This window comes from Cygnus olor, chromosome 2, assembly GCF_009769625.2.
Source record: "Cygnus olor isolate bCygOlo1 chromosome 2, bCygOlo1.pri.v2, whole genome shotgun sequence".
In the NCBI taxonomy this organism is placed as follows: domain Eukaryota; kingdom Metazoa; phylum Chordata; class Aves; order Anseriformes; family Anatidae; genus Cygnus; species Cygnus olor.
The window spans coordinates 87,145,045-87,166,679 of record NC_049170.1 but is presented as its reverse complement, the minus strand read 5'-3'; the positions used below and the strand labels follow the sequence as shown (position 1 = coordinate 87,166,679).

Genomic DNA, 21,635 nt, shown 5'->3' with positions numbered 1-21,635 from the left:
GCCAGGCAGAGCCCCACGGAGCTCCTGCAGGGGGGCACGTTTCACCCGCACCTTCCGCACTTTAGCGGCGCTCCCGGCTCCCGCACCGCCAACCGGCAAAGCAAACCAAAATACCTGCTCCGGCCACGGGAAGCCAAGGCGCTGCCAGCTGCCGGCGCAGCCCCGCGGCCGAGGTAGGGCTCCCCGGAGCCATTTAAGACACCCCCCCCCCCCCCGCTTCCTCCTTCCCTCCCCGCCCGCCTCCGGAGCCCCGCGGGCCCTGCCCCAAACTTTCCGGCGGGCCGGGCAGCGCCGCCCCGGCCCCCTCGGGGGGCTCTGCTGGGCGCCGGGCGGCCCCCAGCCCGGCCGCCGCCTCCCTCCCTACCTGCGGGCTCGGCTCCGGGCCCCCCGGCCGGCTGCCATGGCGGGGCTGCGGGCTGCCTGCCCTCCTTCCTCCCCTCCTTCCTTCCCTCCTTGTCTCCCTCTCTCCCTCCCTCAGCCGGAGCCGAGGCCCCGCCGCCCCTGGGGGCGGGCTCGCCGCGGCCCCGCTTCCCTCACATGGCGGCTGGGGGGTTTTTGGGGGGCCGGGGGGCTCCGGGCCTCGCAGCAACGGGAGGGAGAGGGATGGAAGGGGGTCGGGGAGCTTTGTGAGGCGCCTTGCCTCGCCAGCCTTCCCTCGCCGTGCGGGGGGGGAGATGGGCGAGTTGGGAAGTGGGGTTGTGCTTCACAGCGGCTGGCAGGTGCTTCGGCACGGCAACGTTTTCTCCCTTTTGCAGGGGAAATGGGCAGAAGCGGCTATTTTAGCAATAATGGCTGAAGCGCCTTCAGTCCGGCTGCTGGGACGGAAACGCCAAAGAAAAGCTGGAGAGGGGTCTGTAAGCATGGTGCTTTCCTTCTGGAGCCAGGCAAAGGCTGGGGACCCAAAAGGTTATTTTCTTATTTGCTCGCTTATTTATTCCCTGTTAACCTGCATTAGATGACATAGCAGTGCAATAATTTATGGGTTTTGCTGTATGGATGTTCCAGAGTGGTCCCAGGTGCGCTGACCCCGCTGCTGCAGTGGATCCCTGGCAGCCTGCGGCGCCCTGCTCCTCCTGCTCGTGGCTGGATTCCCCTGAGTACTTGGCACTAGAAGAATTTTTTAGGCTAGGCAATGTTTTCAGAAATGTTTTCATTAAAACTGTAGCACTGCAGTATCCGCACTCAGGAGAGCAATGAAAATTTGCTGGATATTAATGTTTCACTGGTAAGTACCTTCACGAGTGACTGTTACTTGTGAAAACCCAGGCACTTAAACTGCTCCATGGGAGGATGCAGGTGCTAAACTCTTTTGTCAGCTGGGTTCTCTGAACATCTATGAGTCTGGCCTAGCTTACAAAATTATTTCCGTTAACACCATCTCATATCTCTGAGTCGAATATTCACCAGACAAATAATGGTTTAATCTTCTAAAACTTTAAGATACAAGACTAAAGCTCTGAAGGATGCAAGGAAGCCAAATAGTTACACTAGTAGAATGAAATTCCAGATTGCTATACAGTTTCTAGACTATATGTCATAGAGCTAAGCTAGACCTTTCTAATTTCCTACTAATAATCATTAAGAAGTATTTGTCTTCTAATTATCCTATCATTACCTCTGAATAATGAATTGAATCTTTGCTTTTTCTTAAACAGTAACTTTATGCCTGATATAGGTTAAACCAGGACATGGGCTGAGCAACCAATATGCAACATCACTTATTCTGTAAGAAAAACTTGAACTTTGCACTTACAAGTGTGTAAACTTTGCTTTCAGGCAGAAGCTAGTGGTGGCTAGAGCAAGACAGAATGAAATAGAGGACCTGGGAAAGTAACGCTGCCTCTGATGAAGAGGAGGGAAAAGCTAATTTATGGTTCTGACATTTTCACATGTTCCCATGTGAAGCTCTGGTACGAAGGCTGAAAGGATCATGAGCATTCGGAACTCTCTGTAGGAGACCTCTGCCTCTCCCTGATCTAACTATTCAGCACATAGATCAGCCAGGGCTGAAGGTTCAAGATACTGCTGTGTGAAAGGAAAGGCAAACCCTTAGAGCTTTCAGAGGATCAAACTGCAGCTCATCTTTGTCTCCTTGGCCAAGTGGGAAGTGAATAGCCTCTTCTCTTCATCTTAAAGATTTCTTATTGAACTTCAGCCTCTGTGCATTCTGCTTCATAGATATATCAAGTGATGGATGGTACCTAGTGGTAGGACCTTTGCAGAACTGAGACCTGACCACTTCGTAGTGTCGTAGTATAAAATTTAAGAATACTATAGTCAAAATCTTCCATATCTGCTAGTGGACCAAATGTTTGGTGTTTCCTTCAATGTGAGTTCTGAACTAGAAAAGAGAAACATGAGACCCTTACTTCAAGGCCGCTTGTAACAACTTCTTGTGGTATAAGAAATGCAGGTCCAGGTTTCCCCATTCTGCTCTTCCACTAGGCAGCAGTAGCATCTGTAACTGCAGTAGCAACTGCATCTCTGGATGAGAATCAAACTCTGCATCTCTGTTCAAGACACTTTCCCTTCTGTTCATCTGCCTGAGATTCTTGCATTAGCTAAAACAGTCATGATACAGTCATCAAACTTCTTTTAAAACAGCCTACACTAGTTTATCTTAATTCTGCTAGGAAGCAGTTAAAGGTAAAACAAAAAGGCTTCAGTAGCTGAAATAGAAATGGTGGTGTCAGGGAATGATTTAAGTTAAACTGGTACGATGACCGTTTTCATTAGCCCAGGCTTGAGAGAGTGCAAAAGCTGGCTGTTAGACAGGAGACTTAATTAAACATCTGCCCTCTAAGGTTAGGGATACTGAAATTTTGAAAACTGTTTTTTTTTTTTTTTTTTATGAGTAGCCTTGGTGTGAAGAAAGAGACCCCAAACATAGCCTATATCTTTTACGAAGTTAAAAATCAATTGTCTGCCTGTTAATAGCCACATGAAAACAAAACCTCACAGCTATTCAGCCACTTCATCTGGACATCTAAGAGCACTGAAGACAACCATCTTTAGCCTAACACATGAGTAGAGTGAGGCCTGGAGTATGTGCGTGCTCACCCCAATGCAGGCATACAGCCTCCTGCAGCTTCCATTCACCAGGGGACATGTAACGCATGCTTCCCTTCACCTGCTCTCATGCAGGCAGCATGCCCCATCTTTCCAACTGTAATAAAAGAAGTTTCTCCTGGTATCCCCCTGTGTTCAATGAGAACACATAGAGACAAAAAAGGAGGAACCTCTGCAAGCCTGTGGAGTGAGAGGTGTTCCCGTGCAATGGCGGGGTGGGCTTTGGTGATGTGGTGTCACTGTGAGTATGGGGCATGCTCAGGGTGAATTGTGCAGCAGGATGTGTACGCCACTGAGCATCTCTGAATGTCCAGAATTTTATAGGGGAGAAAATATCCTCAAAGAGTGACTCCTCCGGCTATGTGCACTGTCAGATTTGCTACTTGGGGAAACGGATGATCATTCCTTTTTATTTTGCTTCGTTTCATTATTCCTCCCGAAAGGAAGAGAGTTGTTATATGAAAGGTATTTTTTATTGTGGTGCTAAAGTGGCAGTTGTTCAGGCAGGTTCACATCACAGCTTTAGAAAGGTAGCAATTTGTGGAATAGTATTAGCCCAGCTGTATAAAATAAGGCCTTCAAATAGCAGTCAGTCTGGAAACAGAGACAAAGCCAAGGTACACATTACTCTAACAATTCATGTATATTTGAGAGGCTGAATTATAAATAAGCAGTTTAAACAACTCTTCAAGAAAAAAAAAAGCAAGCTTCCATAACTATTTTAAAACTAGGTTAGCTTTCATCTTTTTATTTTTATTTCTTCTATTTTCTTTATGCCATGCCACTTCTCAAAGGCTACTGTGCACACACTGCTCTAGTTCTTTCTTTTTTCACTACTCTGACGTCTCTTTAGTTGACTGATAAGTAGTTGTTGAAGAATTATCACACAAGCTGTAGTTGCAATTGTCTGTTGTCATTAATTGTTTTTAAATTATTCATCATATAATGATATGTTACAACATTCTTTTTTCTGCTTAACATGCAAGAATACAAAACTTAAAAATCCCTTTGTCGTTTAGACTGTGGGCTCTTCAGTACAAGGACTCTCCTCACACTTCTGCAAATCAAATTTTTACATGCTTGGAGATACATATTGTTTATTATTATTTTTACTTGCAATACAAAAATCATCTCCATAGACCATGGGAAATTTAAGCTTTAGAAGTCATCTGTTTATGAAACGTCTTTTAAAAAAGATCTTTGCTGCTACTGACTTAAGTTCTGAAAAGCCCGCCTTTACCTTATGATTCGTCTCTAGTAAACTTTAGCAAAATCTGGGTAAAATAGAAATAAAACACATTCTTAATTAAAAAAAATAATAAAAAGGCTTATTCTAAACTGTGGGAATGAGGATTGGTTTTGTTTAAAACAACTCATGGCTCAAGTAAAATCATGAAGAGAAAAGCTCTCTTTCTGTGGTGAGATCAATTTCTCTGCCCCTTTAAGCTCAGAGGAAGCTAATGTATATATTCCAACTCAGCAACAATTCCCTTTATGCCTATTAATGCATCATTAAAGAGAGAGGGAAATACATGCTACTTTTTTTTATACAACATGTACAAGTTCTGCCGGTTTAAATCACTTTTCTTTTATATGCCTGTTGCAAAACTGATGGAGGTTTTGCAAATGTAAACTTTAGAGAAGTGTTATTACCATCTTAGCCACAGTAGCTAAATAATATTAAAAATTGAGTAGTGAAACCTTTGGAGAGGGAGAAGGAGAAGCTGAAACAATGACCTGTGCATATGGGCTCATTCTGAGGAAAAATAATTGTGTATTCAAAGCACAATATTTTGTGCTTGTAATTACGGGACACAAGAGTGATTATGAATGGGTTTTCATGCGCCTATTTTCACCCCAATTTTAGTTGCCCAGGGGAAATTTAATTTTAATAATAGCTCACAAGCTTATTTGATGTTACTGCATTTTTGCTTGAAAAGAGGTAACAAAGCATGTTTGTGTGTACATATGCATGGGCATGTACAAAATAGCATGGAACATTTAAATAGAGTATTTTCTATAAACATAGTATTAACAGTATACCTCATTCTTTCCCTTTGCAAACCAAAGGATGCACTTTGGTTTTTGTTTTTGCATTATTGTTGTGTTACAAAACTGAATGAAGTATTTCTAAAGCTTGTGCCTAGCTCTGTTCGGATGGAATCTGAAATTCAGTTGAAAGTACAGATCAGTGTTAACTTTTGCCTTTATTATTTATAATTACCTTATTTTATTTGTTACTCAAGTTGCTCTAGATACATTTGTGCTCACAGTAAATTTCAATAGAAGAATCATCAGCTTTCACAGGTTTTACGAAAAAAAAACAAACACTGTTCCATATTGTTTGACATTTTAAATCAGTATATCTTATCCTTTCATAGTTTTTTAATATTACTGGAGGAAAAAGAAGCAACCACCTGCTCCCCCAGACAAAAACACAACTTTCCTCTCCAGTTTTCACAAGATTTCTCAACTGTTATGGTATTAAACATTGAACTAGGCTTAATGAATAAGTGGAAATAAAAAAAAAAATTTTTCTCAACCCTACAGGAAGATAACGAAAAATAAAGGCTCTTATTGTCAAAACTGATTTAGTATTATAGCTCAAACCAATATTTAATTTCATTCTTTAATTTTCTTTAAAACTTCCGTAACAGGAATTATACGGTTTAGTATTTGTTTTTCTTTAAATTATTTGTGAAATAACATAGGTTATTTTCAGAATGATGCATACATATGTATGCATCTGAAATTAAAAAGAATGTTTTAAAAAGATGTTTTTTCTTACGCAAATACTCATGACAACGTTATTAATGTATAATAAGACCATGGATAGGTGGTAATTATAACTCATGTCCCACAAAGACAAGCCCTTAAAATCTAAAAAAAAAAAAAAAAAAAATCTATCTTCTACAGCATTTGCATCATCAAACATGTAAAATGCTTTGTATCACAAGTGATTTTTTTTTTTCATTTGTATTGGAGAAGCAAATGAAATATATGTTGAAATGAAGATTGCAAATTCAAATCTTTGAAAGTTTAGGGATTCACAGTAATGTGTGTGAAAGCCTGCATTTCTCACTACAGTTTACAGAATTAAAATTACCACCAGTCAGCTGATCCTGTAATGTAATGATTTGCAAACTCAGAGAACATCATGCATCTTAGGGGATAATCCCCAAAACTCGCTGAGCGTGCACCTCTAGATATAAAAGCTTCAGTGAAATGCTTTCCAGAGTGCATCTTCAAACTTTTCCTATTTTTTGCCCTTCCTTTGTTTCATCATTACTATGTAGTTTGTAAAGAATGAATCTTTTACAATGACATATACTATATAATGCACATGCATAGGGTCCTGTTGCTCTCCTTTTGAACTTGTTGGTCAGGCTCAGCCAAGCTTGGTAGAGGAATTGAATCCTTAAAGCTTCACAAAAATGGCTTGGTAGAGAAGAACAGCCTTTTACTGGTTGGTACTGAAGGTGTGCTGTGACCTTGTCCCTTACTGCACACCAGCGACTCTGTACGACGCAGCACCTGCATTAATGCCCAATGTATGCTTGACACAATCAGAACTTAAACCTATTATTAAGATATCAATCTATAAGAAAATTCTGCTAATTCTGTTGTTCAAACCCCTTTGCTTTCCCAAGAGGGTGGTCACACACTGGAACAGGCTCCCCAGGGAAGTAGTCATGCACCACGCTTGTCGGAGTTTAAGAAGCGTTTGGACTGTGCACTTAGTCACATGGTCTGAATTTTTGAGTAGACCTGTGTGGTGCCAGGAGTTGGACTCGATGATCCTTATGGGTCCCTTTCAACGTGGGATATTCTATGATTCTATGATTCTATGAACATCACCCTTCCTTACATTATTATAGAATTCTCTGTACCTCTTAGCAAGTACTTTTGATACGGTACCAGGTATGCAATGGATTATTTTGTTGTCCTTTTTTAAATTAAAGGCCCTGTAAGGCCTTTAAAGTCATTCATATAAGTTTGATAATTTCATAGTTTAAAAAACTGCACAAATTACAATTTGTAACATTGAAACTTTCATGAATTGCACATTCCCAAGTGTTCTGTCTTTAGATCTAATTACTGGAGATGATTACATTCAGTAAGTTCTGCAATCACAGAGGCTGCTGATATAGTTTTCTCTCTGCTTTTAATGAAAAAAAGTTACATGGCTCAGAAATTATGATTTAGACTATGAGCTATCAGAGCAGAGGAAAAGAAAACCACCACTAACAACAACAAAAAAAGAACAGAGTATGCAGTCTTTGGGCTAAAACTTGAGCTGGAAAACAGACAAATGAAAGTTATTTTTCTATGTTTGCATACAGGGCCTAGAGACCCCCAATAAACTGGGACCCCCATGTGTAGGCACTGCACAAATGCTTAAAGCATTAGTATTCCTAGAACTGCACATCCTCCAGTGATCAAGAAAGAAGGGAAGGGAGAGCATCCTGAAGTCATACAGCAGGTCAGTAACAGAGCTGAGAGGGAAATACAAAGCTCCCGGTTCTCTCTCTTCTTCCCTTCTCAGTACTCCATTTGCTCCACGTTGCCTTTGTTCCCTAGTAAGATACTGAGTTCATAGCTGAATAGCTGATATACTAGGTCCCTTTTATGGGTTCAAGATTTAGGTGTTCATTCATGCGAAAGCTTGATGCCTTGTTCAGTTGTTATCACCAGACCTTGCTATACTGATGTCATTAGAACAACAGCAGCAAGCAGGGTGCTAATGGTACCAGGTCTGACAGGAACGAAATGGACACGTTGTGTAATTTTGATAATGAAAGTTGGTTGTGCTGCTTTAGTTTACTGTTTGTTGGAAGAAGATAAGAAACAAAGCAATTTCCCTGGCTATCCACAGTCGTGCCGGAGAGTTATTTCCGGCAGAGTCTTGTAAGTAATGGACTTTTTGCATTAGGTGGTTATAAGATAAATGAAGAAGGGGAGAGCTTAGATGCTGCCAAGATCTCCTCTGTGACACTGGTGACCAGTAGATCAGGGATTGAATGTGCCATGCCAAGCTACAAGATCACTCCCTCCCCTGCCTAAGCGTATTTAACCCCATGGTCCCATCTTCCCATTAAAATACCCTGACCACTGGTCTACCAGCAATTAATTTCTCACATGATACCATTCTGTTTAATACACATAACACATTTTGTTGGAGAAGGAGCCATCACCACTTTCAAAGTAGAACATCTCCAGCAAGAAGAACTAAGCAAACCTCATCTCACACTGCCCTACAGCTCAGTTCAGGGCTTAGAAACAGATGGAAGAAAACGTGGCTCAAATCCTAATAGTTCCGTGAAATCTAACCCTAACTAGAAGGTATTCCCTAAACATGACCCAAACAAAATTTCACATAAACAGGGCCTTGTGCTCCAAGGTGTCAGCCCCTGCTACTGCAAGCCTATTTAACTTGTTTGTAGAAAGGCTATCGTAGAGCACGAACCAGCAAAGCTCTAGCTGAAAAAAGTTAAAAGTCAAGTCTTGCTCTAGCAGTAAAACAGTTGTTGAAGACCTTTAAGAATATTACACCAAATCAGCCATAAATTGGTTTGGTTGAACCAACCACTCCTAACTTGGCCATCCTCATAGGACATTCAATTCTTAACTTCAAAGGTTTTCAAAATAAAACCTTCCTTTCCCCATTAGTAAAATTAAATGAGGCTTTAGCACAATTACTGACTCCTCAAGCAGACGCAGGCTGTAGAACAAGTGCAGTAATTTCATAAAGAGCTGTACCCTGGGTCTGCCTAAAAACAGCAGCAGCAGCAGAGAAAAAGAACAAGCAAATCAGTTAATCTGGTGGCTATAAGACTCGGGAAGTCTTTCCACAGTCCTACCTAGCCAAGCAGGTAGCTAGGATAGCAGTGAACAAGATTGTCAAGGAACCTGAGCCTACTGGGCACTTAACTGCTCTCAAAAAAATGGCAATTAGTGTCACGGGGGAAACAAACGAATGTCCAGGACTTCTGAAAATTTAGCCCTTACCATACACTAAAAGCACACTGTCCAGTTCTTTTCCTTGGTTCTTAACTGCAGTTCAGCCCCCATCACTATTTTCTGCAAAATAGCTATCAGCTGAGAAAGCAATCTAGGTGTTGACGTTGAAATGAGCTTTGTTCCACTAGCTGTTTGATTTCTGAAACTTAAATAATTAGAGTTCTTTATCCTCATGTCATCTTTTGTCTTCCTTTTATTACAATGCTCCAGTTAAATTTCTATTTCCTGACAGATTTGAGAACAGATGTTTATTTGCACATTCACAATTTTCATGGACTATTGGGATGAATTCTAGAACTTTTATTCAAGAAATTAGGTTTTTTTCACACCACTAACTTCTACATAAGGATCATTCAAAGAACTGGGAACCAGTTATTCCCTAAAGATAAAGCTATCATACCATTCACTGTTTTATGTCTGATATTCTGTTGGGGTTTCATTTTCCCCTGTATCAGATGGAAATCAATCATTTACGATTGCTTTTTTTTTTTTTTTTTTTTTTTAATTAAGGAGAGGAATAATTGAGATGAGTTGTAGTCACAATGTTAGATTCCTTGCCACCACTCCATCAAACGCTAGCTGGGGCCTTTGGAGAGACCCCCTGACATGCAACCTGCAGCCACCTTAACCAGTCACATTTCTCTCTGTAAGTTAAATTTCTTTAAAAAATCTCATTTTATCCTCAGGCTGAATTTCTGTTACAGTAAATTCTGATCTACAGAGATATCTACTTCCCATTGAAGTTGATCAGAGCTGCAGGTGACCGGAGCCCTTATAGCTCAGACCCCTAGGCTGCATTTCTCCCAGAGTACGAATGTTATTAATATTAGCTAGCTGTCTTTGGGTAAAAGCCTAGTGAAAAACACTTTTGGGCCTTTCACAGAAGTGACATAGCTGATTATGGCACAGGCTTGCAACTCTCTTCCTCAAAGTCTTTTGCCTGTAGTTTATTTTAAAACTTTTTTTTTTTTTTCCTAGTGATGCTGTAAGTAAGGTGTAAACGTGTAAGAATAGGCTCTCAGAACTTTTTTACTTTTTCAATTAATCAGAATTGAATGAGATAAAGGAAGGAAAAAAAATCCTTCTTTCTCCAGTGCTTTTTTTTCTCAGTTGGGATTAATTTTTCTTTAGAAAAATGGAGAAGGTTATATCTGCTTTTGCAAAAGAAAATATCAAGCACACCTGAGGTCTTAAACAAACAGTTCCTGCTGTTAAACAAATCCATGGTGAATTGTAGATGGAAGAAAGTCCCTGGAGCAGAGGCAAAACTTCAGTAGTAGTTCACTAGGCTCTTGCTTTGGTTCTAATGGGATTTCTTTGACAGGTTGACTCGGGCTTTTGATAGAAGCAAAATTTAATGAGAATATGTTCACGGCTTCCTTTGCTGCCTTAGTTCATACGATTGGTTTCCGGGTTTGGTGTTGTATATTGCACTTTAGAGTCTGCATTGCACATATCACAACTGTAATTTAATTTCTATAGTCTTTTGTGCTGCAATACTCAGATTACACTATCAACCTACTCTACTTTGATGTGTACCTGACAGATATTAATTTGCCAGGAACTTGGGTTCAAATTAAAGAATACCACTTTGCCCTCAAGCTTTATGATTGTATTAATTTTACGTGGCATGGTTTTGGTAGCAAGGGTCTGCAGGGTGGCTTCTGTGAGTAGAGCCCAGTCAGATCATAGTCAGCTCCAGCCCGGCTCCAAAAGGGACCTGCTGCTGGCCAGGGCTGAGCCAGGGAGCAACCCTGTTGGACCTCTGGGAGAGCAGATTTAAGGAAGGGAAAAAAAACTGCTGCACCACAGCACCTGGGAGGGAGGCGTGAGAAACTGCAGACCTCAAGGTCAGTGCAGTAGGAGGGCAGGAGGTGCTACAGAGCAGCAGTTCCCCTGCGGCCTGTGGAGAGGCCCCTGGTGGAGCAGGCTGTCCCCCTGCAGCCCATGGGTCCCACATGGAGCAGATCTCCACGCTGCAGCCCCCCCGTGGAGGAGCCCCTGGTGGAGCAGGTGGATGTGGCCTGGAGGAGGCTGCGGCCCATGGAGAGCCCCCGCAGGAGCAGGCCCCGGGCCGGAGCTGCAGCCCGTGGAGAGGAGCCCACGCAGGAGCAGGGGGTCTGGGGGGAGCTGCCGCCCGTGGGGGACCCGTGCTGGAGCAGTTTGCTCCTGGGGGATGGATGGACCCCGTGGTAAGGACCCGTATCTGGAGCAGTCCTTGAAGAGCTGCTGCCTGCGGGAAGCCCATGCCGGATCAGTTTGGGAAGGACGGCATCCCGTGGGAGGGACCCCACCTGGAGCAGGGGCAGGGAGTGACCGAGAAGGAGCGGCGGAGACGAGGGGTCAGGGACTGACCGCAGCCCCCATTCCCTGTTCCCCTGTACCACTTGTGGAGGGGAGGTGTTTTTAGTTTGCTTTCATTTTCTCACTGTTCTAGTCTGTGAGTGATAGGCAAGAAAGTATATTAATCTCCCTATGCTGAGTCTGTTTTGCCTGTTGCAGTACTTGGTGAGGGATCTCCTTGCCCTTGTCTCAACCCTTGACTTTTTTCAACATATTTTCTCCCCCGGCCTTTTTGAGGAGTTGGAGTGAGAGAGTGGCATGGTGGTGCTGAGCAACCTACTGGTGTGAAACCACTATAATAATTTAAGATTGCCAAACATGCCACAGGATAAAGAAGCCACATGGGTAGATACATTACTCTTTTACTTGCCAGTTGGCAGCTGGACAGTCAAGGGCTCTTGATGTATTAGAAGTGTTTTATTATTTGGTTGTTGAGTTTATGGCAAATAGGTACCACAATTCTTCTTCATCTTCAACAGAGGTTTCAGTAGGTGACTCAGGAAGAAACCTGCTTTAAATGATCCATTAATTTTTTTGTCCAGAGGGGAGAAATTTAGTGTTGTGCTGGAGTGAGGATCCCTCAGTCCACAGGGTTAATTGATACAATTGCTGAAGAGGGCTGTCAAAAGCCAAACAGTCGATTATATCAAGGCCGTAGGAGCTTGATGACGAGCCTCAGGTCAAATTTCTCGTCACAGATATATGCAATATATTGCAAACAGCACTGATGCTGCATCAGGGACAGAATGTAGTAGTGACACAGGCAAAACTGGAACACTGTATCCAACTTTCAGGGGGGGACGAAACTTGGGTTTTACATACTCAGAAAAGAACTAGCATAAAGAAATAATGATTCATTTTAACTATAAGCATATAAGAAGAATCTGGAAAATAGACCTAAAGGGGTATATGTCATCCCAGAACTGCACACTATAAAAATAAAATAAAAAAGTACACACAAAACCCAAGCCAATAAATCCTCTTCCTTCGTCTGATCTGTTCCTGCCCCCTCACAATAAAGGCTCATTGGAATGAAAAATAAAAGATATCTCGGCTCTGCCTGGAGAATTGCTCTGGCAGTGCAGTAAGTGGCCTGCCAAGGAGAACAGCAGGGAAGAATTCAGAGAGTCAGTGGCAGGTTTTGGGGATGGGTTGGGTTGGAATTTCAACATCATTACACTGTGTGTGCAGATCCATAGTAAAGTATGGTTAGAACATTTACTGAACTATCCCAATCTTCTTTCAGAGATTTTACATTTTCTCGATTTAGACTTACATTTGAGATCATCACACTATGAGTTAGAATATGAACGGGTGTGTTCAGGAGGGAGAAGACATCTGAGAGAGACTTTTGAAGTGTTTCTGGATCACTGACATATGATAAGTAAAGTGATTTTCCATTCTTTTTAAGGAGTAGAAAGTTGAATTGTGCTCAAATTAAATAATTCATATTAAATTGTATTTGATGATAAAGAGCCCAGAATATGTAACTTTCATTCCCAAAAGCCACGGTTATTCCAGTAGCATTCTCAGTGCTGCATCTTATATTGCCTAGCCCAGTATCTATGATTTATAGATCTCAACATCTCTCTCCAGGTCAAGGATTATTTACATAAGTGTGGAGAAAGAAATACATCCATCAAAGATCACCCAATGGGAATGACTCACAGGCATAGACGTGGCAAAAGCATAGACGTGGAAATTTCCTGCATCCTATTGAATTGGCTCAGCCACTGGATAACAGTTATTGTCCTGCTGCCCAATTGCCCCCTTTGAAAATTCCAGTGAAGCAGCTACACTCCCATAGCTATGTCCAGTTTCCCTCAAGGGGTACTGCTTAACAGAAACTCTCATCAAAAAATTTCCATCTGGCAGAGTGCAGAGTACAGGCAGCCTGTATCAATCTTAAAATCCCAGGTGAAAAATAAAAACAAAACAAAAATCTGTCAGACTTTTTAACTGTGTACAAAACTATTTAAAAGCTATACAGCAAACAGGAAGTTAGAGAATTTACCTGTTTCCCAAAGGACTGCCTTCAAATAAAGTACATCACAAACACAGCCTTGTCCTTGCATGCTTATTTTGTTCCACCTTCAAAAGGACTACACCAGTAAAGCATAGTCACAACTGGTACGTATCATAACTGCTAAGACTGTTGAAATATCTGGGATGTTCTTTTGAGGCTTTGATTTGGAGGAGAAAAGTCACTTCTTTTTGCTTTCACTTCTTGCTCAGGATAGACCTACCAGACCTTTTCTCTTCCACTGTTCTTTGAGTGTCTGGGCTTCTCTTCCACAGTATCCAAAATGCAGCCCAAGATCGTGTGTGTGTGTCAGTACACATATGTTCTTGGTACCGACCAGAAAATATTACCCAACATATTCTGTTCTTTGATTCCTGTCACTGAAGAATAACGTACTTTAGTTTTGCAAGGGAAGAAGAAACCTAGCCATCTCTTTGAAACAAACTACATGAGGAGCTCTTGGAGGAAACAAGGCCATAACAGGGAAGCTAAATGAATTCTTTGTGTCTGGTTGCTGTGCGAGAATCTTTCTTTACAGTGGTGCATCAAAGCATGTGTCTCAAACTGAAGGTTTTAAAACAAAATTGATATAAAAATCAGCAATGATTTCTCAGGATTCTTCCAAGATATCTAGCTTAATACTGAAATAGAACAGTAATGTGCAATTTCTCACATCAGCCTTGTTATCAGAAGAATGTAACATCAACTGATTTAAGGGTTTCATGGGGTTCCAGAGATAGTAGTTACAGAAAAGTATGACATCTGTAGTGCGAAAATCTATAGAAGAAAATCTGACTTATACATATTGGCTGAAAAATAATGATGAATAAAAATAGTAGGCATATGAAGAAAATAATATATTATAGGAGAGTCAAGCAAGACATTTACGCTTCACAAACCTGTTGGTGTTCTTTGAGGAAATCAACAAGTATGGGGATAAATGTGACCCAATAATCAAGAGGAAAGAGATCTTATAAAATTCTTTCCTAGAAGACTTTAATATGTCTGAGAAGGAAGCATTTCTTATGAAATAATAAGTACTTGTAAATCAACAACTTTCATTTGGCTGACATGCAAATTTGGTGAGGCCATAAAACATAGATGAATTTATAAACGCATGGCAAATATGTTACAGCAAGGAATGAACCATGCATCACAAATTTCTTAAAATTCTTAAGTCACTGAAAATATGGTGAAGAATGACCCAGCTAGTGAAATGGACTAAATTGCAGTTTTACGTAAAATTTTAGACAAAGCCCTTCACAAAAAGACACTCAAAATTGAATTGTTGTGATTCAGGAGAAAGATCCCCTCATGTACAGAAAACTATCTGGAAGGTGGGAAACAAAGAACCTGTTTTTTCCATGGACAGATAGGAGTGGTAGAATTCCCCAGAGTCAGCTTTTTTTTTTTTTTTTTAATTTCTTCTTTTTCTTTTTTATTTTTAACCATAATATGAAAGGATCTGGAAACGGGGTGAAAAGAGGAATAACAAAGCTTCATATAATATGACAATCAATGTTTAAAAAAAAAAAAGTTAAACAGCTGACAGACTTAACATTAGGTATACAGACATAGTTTGAAATCTAGTGCCCCAGGCTAACTGACAGTCAAAAAGAAAAAAAAAAAGAAATATTAGGAACTATTAGGGAAAAGTAGAAAGCAAATAGGAGACTATCATCATGGCAGTGCATAAATTTACATCTTGAATGTTTTGTATGGTTCTGACCAAAAGTACCTATGAAGATGCAAAGAAGAGCAAAATGATATTTAGAGGTATTGAATGATTTGAATTTGAGGGAAAGTAAATATCAAAGATGACAGAGAGCAAGGGGAAACAGAAATCTGCCAGATAACTATGTAACAATATGAGGAAGAGTAAGGGAACAATTTTTCTGCATTTGTTGTGCTAGAGGAAGTAGGAACACCCAATGATCAAGTTTAAAACAAGTTTGAGCAAGTTTAAAGTGAACCCAAACCACTGTTTTTTTATATAATACATACCTATATGGTGGAGTCAATTTCTACAGAATATTTCGTGTTTAAAGAGCAGTTAAAAATTATGAAAGAAATGTCAAAGGTTATTAAATAGGATGGCCCAGATGCAACCTCTGGTTTAGGAAGTCTCTAAACTGCAGACTGCCAAGAGCAATAGTGAACACCATGAAAACTTTATTCCATTTCTGTTCTGTTTTTACATTTTTTTCCCTTGCTATCTGCCATGAGCTACTGTCAGAGACAGAAAAACAACACTAGAAATGAACCTCTGTCAGGTTTCTTACGTAAACCTGCCTCATGGTTTGGGGGATTACATGTGGCATCTCATTTGCTGTACATGTTTATTTTTGAATTCTATTTGTTAGCATCTTTTCTGCAATTTTCACAGATTCACTGCAGCTGGCTACGAGTTTAATTAAAAAAATAACAGCCTGTACTTGATATTATTTCTTTCTCACAGATTTTTACTTTTGGATATTACTCAGGTTTTTATTACAGAATGTCAGCTCTAGACCATTGTTTTCTAAAAGGACACCACCAACTTATATTAAATAGTTTTAATCTGCTCTAACTATTCCCTATTGTCCAGCACATTTTCTGAGATACTAGAAAAAAAAGCATTTCTTTCCTTATTGATTTTTTCTTTACTATAAAACAAAGCATTGATTTTTTTCCTTCTGTCTTGTGTTTCTAATAGTACCTAAATTAACATGGTTCATTTGTATGCCACCTTACCAGGACTAATGCATCCTTCTTGTCAGACCAGCATCACCAATAATAGAATGTAGGAGCCTCCACTTAATCAGCAACCTGATAAATGGTGCTTCAGTTGACAAGAGCAATGGTTAGACTCAGACTTCCTCTATGCCCTTGGGCAAGTCTCTTAATCTAGCCTACATTTCAATTCTACACGTACAGAATAGGGAAATTTTTTATCTATCCCATATATGTTTGAGGATGACAGAGACGGATTAGTAAATGTTACATATGCTCAAATACTTCCTGCAAAGACACAATACATGATCCCATTATTTGGTTTCAGAAGAGTGAACATATCAGAGTTCCACTGGCACAGCCTTCTCTTGTTGCTGCAGTAATAAATACATTCTTGAAGCTGTAACATTTATCCTTTCTTGCTGAAAAATCTTCTACTGTAAAGGTACAATTCAGCATCACTCAATAGAGTTTGTTTTTGTAGAATAGGTGGGATTCTGTGATTCTTGGAGAATTTGCTACCACTTTTTTTCCTTCCTATGAGTTTCAGCTTTCTTGCTCTGCAATAGCTGCCAAATAGGCCAACCTTACCATTATGCCTTGCAGAATTATTAGATATGTTCATGTCATGCTTGTTCTCCAAACCATTCTCCAACAAAAACTAATGCTTAACTACCACTTATTCATTTGCTCCATTTTCTTTGTTGCTTGGAGCATCTTGTATTTTGGTGATGGCGGTTCTACTTTGGATTAGTTTAATTTCAGTTTGGGTTTCTATTTTTTTTTCCCTTCTGTATAACTCCAGAGCACAAATGTGAGAGTGTTTGGAAACAATTACAAAGACTACCCATTGTTCAAGGATTTGACAATAAAGTAATGACTTTTTCTATCTTAGGACAGGATTCCACAAACTAAAAACTCAGAACTGAGTGCTGGAAGAAGTTTCCCTGATAATTGAAGTGCTCTTGTTATCAATATAAGCCCGGCTAGAAGAAAACACCTTCAGAGCTGGATTTGACTCCAGCCAGTGCTTAGATCCTGGAAGAAGATCCAATGCTATAGGATTCTTTCATTCCATACAACTGAAAACCACATGGTAAGTGCACAAAGAAAAAGAGTCCATTGACCATGGCATTAAAGATTGTCTCTTTAAATAGACTAGGCTCCTCGGTGGAAGAAGGGAGGTGTGAAAAGTATACTGTTCTTATGGATGAGGTATGAAGGGAATAAAAATGGTCTAAGTGATAGAATAAAGCATGTTAATGTTTTTATTGCATTACATTCTCTATCAATTCAGAAAAAAAAATATGTAAGTAATATTGAATGTGGTGAAGAAAACTAAATTCAGAAGAAATCCATGTTAGAAGTAGTCTAATCTATTCACACAATGTTGCAATACAAAGATTGTTGTATATCCAGGTAGACATTCATTTGTACTCTTCAAAGACAATTTTGCCTGTAAAATTGAGTATCAGAAGAAAGGAGCACCACACAATAGAAAAATACAGTGTAAGTGAATCATTCATACTTGTCAGAATTTGCTGATTCTGTGGAATGTCTCCTGAGCCTGAAATGTGTTCTTAAAAACTGAAAAGAAGTCTTAAATACTGCACTCAAATTGACAGTCAGCACATTATCTTTTTTTTCTTTTTTTCTTATTTGAGCAATAAAAGGAAGTTTAGAGTTCACTAGTTACAAGTACTTATTAAAAGGCTAATGGAAAAAGGCAGGGCTAAAAGTGAAATAATCTCTAAATACAAAGGCTACAGCTTAAAAAAAGTAGTTACCTGTCTTTCTTATACACAATGGCATTGGCCATCTAAGGCACTTAAAACCCTTCGGCAATTTTGGCGATTGCACACAAAGACAACTTACAGGCAAGCATTCCAGAGATGTGCAATCTTTTGGGTAGACAAGGGAGTGGGCAGCATGCAATGAAATTCTCAGGATGATAACCGTTCAATTGGAAAACTATTTATTTATTGAATTGCATAAGGTCAATATTGAGCTGTGAGACTTTTGCAGATGTCTTAATTTTTTCAAAAATAGATTCAAACTCAGGAAAAAAAAACACTATATTGATAAACTGTTGTGAAACAGGTTGGTGATTTTCATCGTGGGAATGAAAATCCCATACTGGATAAGCCTCCATTCATATAAACTGCCATTGACGTTAACTGGCATCCTTAATTATGGTGTTAGTGATGACAGTAGGGATTCAGCTGGCACTGGAAGCTGAGCGGCCTTCTCATTTTGTGTATGTCATCTTCAGCCAGCCAGAAGTATAGGGGTGTAGTGGCACGTTGATCTGTTATGCAGATTAAAAGGATTTTTCCTTATTATCCTGAGATGTTACACCAAGACTAAATCCCTATCAATATTTAATTAAAGGCAAGCCATATATGACAGCTTTGTTAATGGGCCATGAAGCACCTCTCGCAAGTGGCTCTGGCTGCTATACATAAGCCTTATGCTTTCAAATGTGTGTAGCTGCACAGAAAGCAGCTGTGTTGATGGAAAGCTCTCAGCTAAAAAACAGCACAACTGTTGGAAAAAAAAGTACCACCTTGTGTCTGAAAGGAATGAAGAAATAGTGCAGGGTGTTGCAGAACCTGTAACCATTTGCAGCAGCAAACAAAGCACATCTCAGGATAGTAGTTTATAACCTTGACAGATAGTATTAAAACAGACAGAAGAAAAAATGCAGATGAGTAAATAAAGTGATGTTCCACTTGTCAGCAGTCTTACCTAGGGAAGTCCTGGGGGTAGAGACAGTCCAGGCTAAATGATCTCCTCAGATCTCTACCAAGCAAACTGATTTTTTCCTCTTCATGCTGCAGGTAAACTACACACAATCACAGCTTTGATCGGGTTAAAGCTGAAAGCAGTCGATTCATTTAAAGAGAATGAAGTCCACTTGGAAAAAACTTCACAAAGTGAGAGAATTGTGTAGCACAGAGAAAGAATCAAATTAAAGTGGCAGAGCTTTGTAATGTGGGGAAGCCAGCAGCTGGGAAGCCAGCCTGTGAAAAAGGAAAGAATCAACACTTCTTCATCTGGGAGAAAAAAAAAAAAAAGAAAAAAAAAAGATAAAGAAAAAACAAGTTACATAATATACTGCAGCACATTTGATTTTTTTTCCCTTTTCCAGCCAGAAAATCCCTATAGGAAAATAAAAATCTTAGTGAGTTTCATTCTGCTTCCATAGGTAGGCAGAACATTGAGGCTCTGAAACTGAGATTAAGTCATAAATGTGGGGTGTAAATACTTGGGTGTTTCAGTCCACTCTGGTGCCCACGCAATTTGGGCAACTTTGAGGATGTTTAATCTTCAGTCATCTCCCTGGTGCTGCCCCATGTAGCATTTGGCCCCATGTGCACTTGGCCTAAAAGTGTATACTTTGATGCCCATCTGTCACATCCTACACTTATCACTTCCATGTTTAAACTCGCATGAAGTACTGACAAGGCAATTTCATGGCTGTTTTCTACTCGCAAGGCTGTTTCATGGCTTTCAAAAAGGTGCTGGCAGTGCCAGGTACCCAAATCTGAGTTCTGTCTTCCTGAATGAAATACCTGAATCCTTTGGCTCATGTTGAAAATATTCTTTCTGTGCTAGGCACAAGCATGTGAATGTCTTGCCTGCATTTTGAGCTGCTCTTCTCATTACAGGTGACACAACCCAAGACCAAGAGGTTCATTTCCTGAAAGCTCAGAGAAATGAGAGGATCCGGGGATGCTGCGCATGACCCAAAACAAAGTTTTTCTTCTCCCTGTGCCTAAACAAAACCTTTGATAGCCCAGCACCTCAGGCCATACACAGCAAATCAGTTGGCATCACAGGCTGGTTTGGCAAAGATTTTCTATGGATGCTACTGAAAATAAAACTGAGAAAAGCACAGCCTCAGCAGGCACAGTCCTACACACAGCCTGGCACAACAATCTGCCATAGAGGGCTGTATACCCTGAAGAAATTCTTATACATGTATTCACTGTCAGCATGTTTCAGTTCATCTTCCTGTCTGAAATAGACTGCTATTAACCCTGCACAATCTCATTTTCTTCCCAAAAGTTAATCTAGGTTTACTTTTACATAAAGAAACACATTTTCCGCACAAAACCTGCAGAGAAAGGGTAAAGGAGGCCTTGCTTTGTGGGAAGCATCGTTCTCCTGGTGCCTAGCCAAAGCTTTGCCAAACTGAAGCATTGACGCCTTATTTTTCTTGTCAGCAGAGCTCTGAAGTCATGGAGGGAGGAGCTGATCATCCCTTGTGTGCTTTTCTCAACAGAGGGCAAAGTGGAAGCTGCACCCCCTCGTTTGGGCAGCTCCTCAGGGCAGCCATGCTGAGCAACTCATGCATATTTGGGTGAAGAGCAGGTCCCTGCCTTCCTCGCTGCAGGGCAGCATGGCTGTAACACATGCTGGAGGCACAAATCTCTGCTGTCATCAGGGCCAGCTTATCCAATTTGCTCTCCAAAGAATTCCACATTGCTGTTCCGTTTTTATTATATCCGTGCTAGGCTGCAAAACTGGCCCCTCATCTCGGCAGCATCCCCCAAGGAGCTGACAGGTTCTCAGGATCTCCTCGAGTGCCTTGGGGGCCAGGGCCGGAGCAGCAGTGAAATACACTGCTTAGCTCCTGACTCCCAGCACAGCAAAGAGCGTGCATAATGAAAGTAGAAGACATCCTTTCTTTGCGCGCAGGAAAATCCCTGTATTCAGTAAACAAATAGCACCGTGAGAAGCATTCCAGGGGTTGTCTTCTTTATACAAGGAAAAAATAATGTTTTTCTAAATGAATTTGCCTTCTCATAAATGCAAGCTTGGTCTAATCTGTGCATGTTTTAGCCTAGAGAGAGGCCCTGCCCTCTAGGAAATGCTGCTCATTTGTGCAGAGTAAATTAGCTACATGATATGTTGCATTTTCCAAATGCTGAAAAGCTTTGGCTCCTCATTTCCTTTTAACTGGAATATTTTCTCAGGTTTATAAGACCAAATACTGTATTTTGCTCTAGTCTGTGCTTTCAGATGTAATATGCTCATGCTATTTGAACTGAAGCCACTATGTCATTGCTGAATACCCATGTTAAAATCTGCATATATAATAAAGGTATACACATGAACTTATATAAATATTATGCATACATGCATTAGATACATATGTATCCCATTTTAAAAATTAATTGCTAAGGATCCTTTTATTTTTTCAGCCATACAGAATGTTCTATCTTTAATGAGTGCATTTGTGTAAAAAAGAATGTTTTAAATAATATAAATTAATAAATATGTTCCAATTCCAAACCAGCACGAGACTGTGAACATTATTTCATTCAGTACTAAACATGTTGTCACACTGTTTCATATGCAGATTGGCATCTGTGTAATCTTTTTATAAGATGTTGACTGTGATTGTACCTATACCCAAGCAATTTCGTACAACCAGAGCAGTAGGACAGGTGACCTTTTA

The 21,635-nt window shown here is 40.4% G+C and overlaps 1 protein-coding gene and 1 long non-coding RNA gene across 5 annotated transcripts in view; one reads left to right on the top strand and one right to left on the bottom strand.

Moving 5' to 3' along the window:
* Positions 1-760, bottom strand: part of VWC2 (von Willebrand factor C domain containing 2) — a 56,982-nt gene extending 56,222 nt beyond the window's left edge. For 3 of the 4 annotated variants that reach the window (XM_040548588.1, XM_040548591.1, XM_040548589.1), the window contains exon 1: positions 365-760. The gene's annotated coding sequence lies outside the window, so the exon portion shown is untranslated. Of the gene's footprint in view, positions 1-114; positions 180-364 lie in introns of those variants that run through there. The other variant, XM_040548586.1, reaches the window with a different exon arrangement.
* Positions 7-21,387, top strand: LOC121065656. Its single transcript, XR_005817228.1, has 5 exons — positions 7-173; positions 756-906; positions 1,777-1,830; positions 17,064-17,264; positions 19,840-21,387. It is a non-coding gene; the product is annotated as an uncharacterized LOC121065656 (long non-coding RNA).
* The last annotated feature ends 248 nt before the right edge of the window (positions 21,388-21,635 follow it).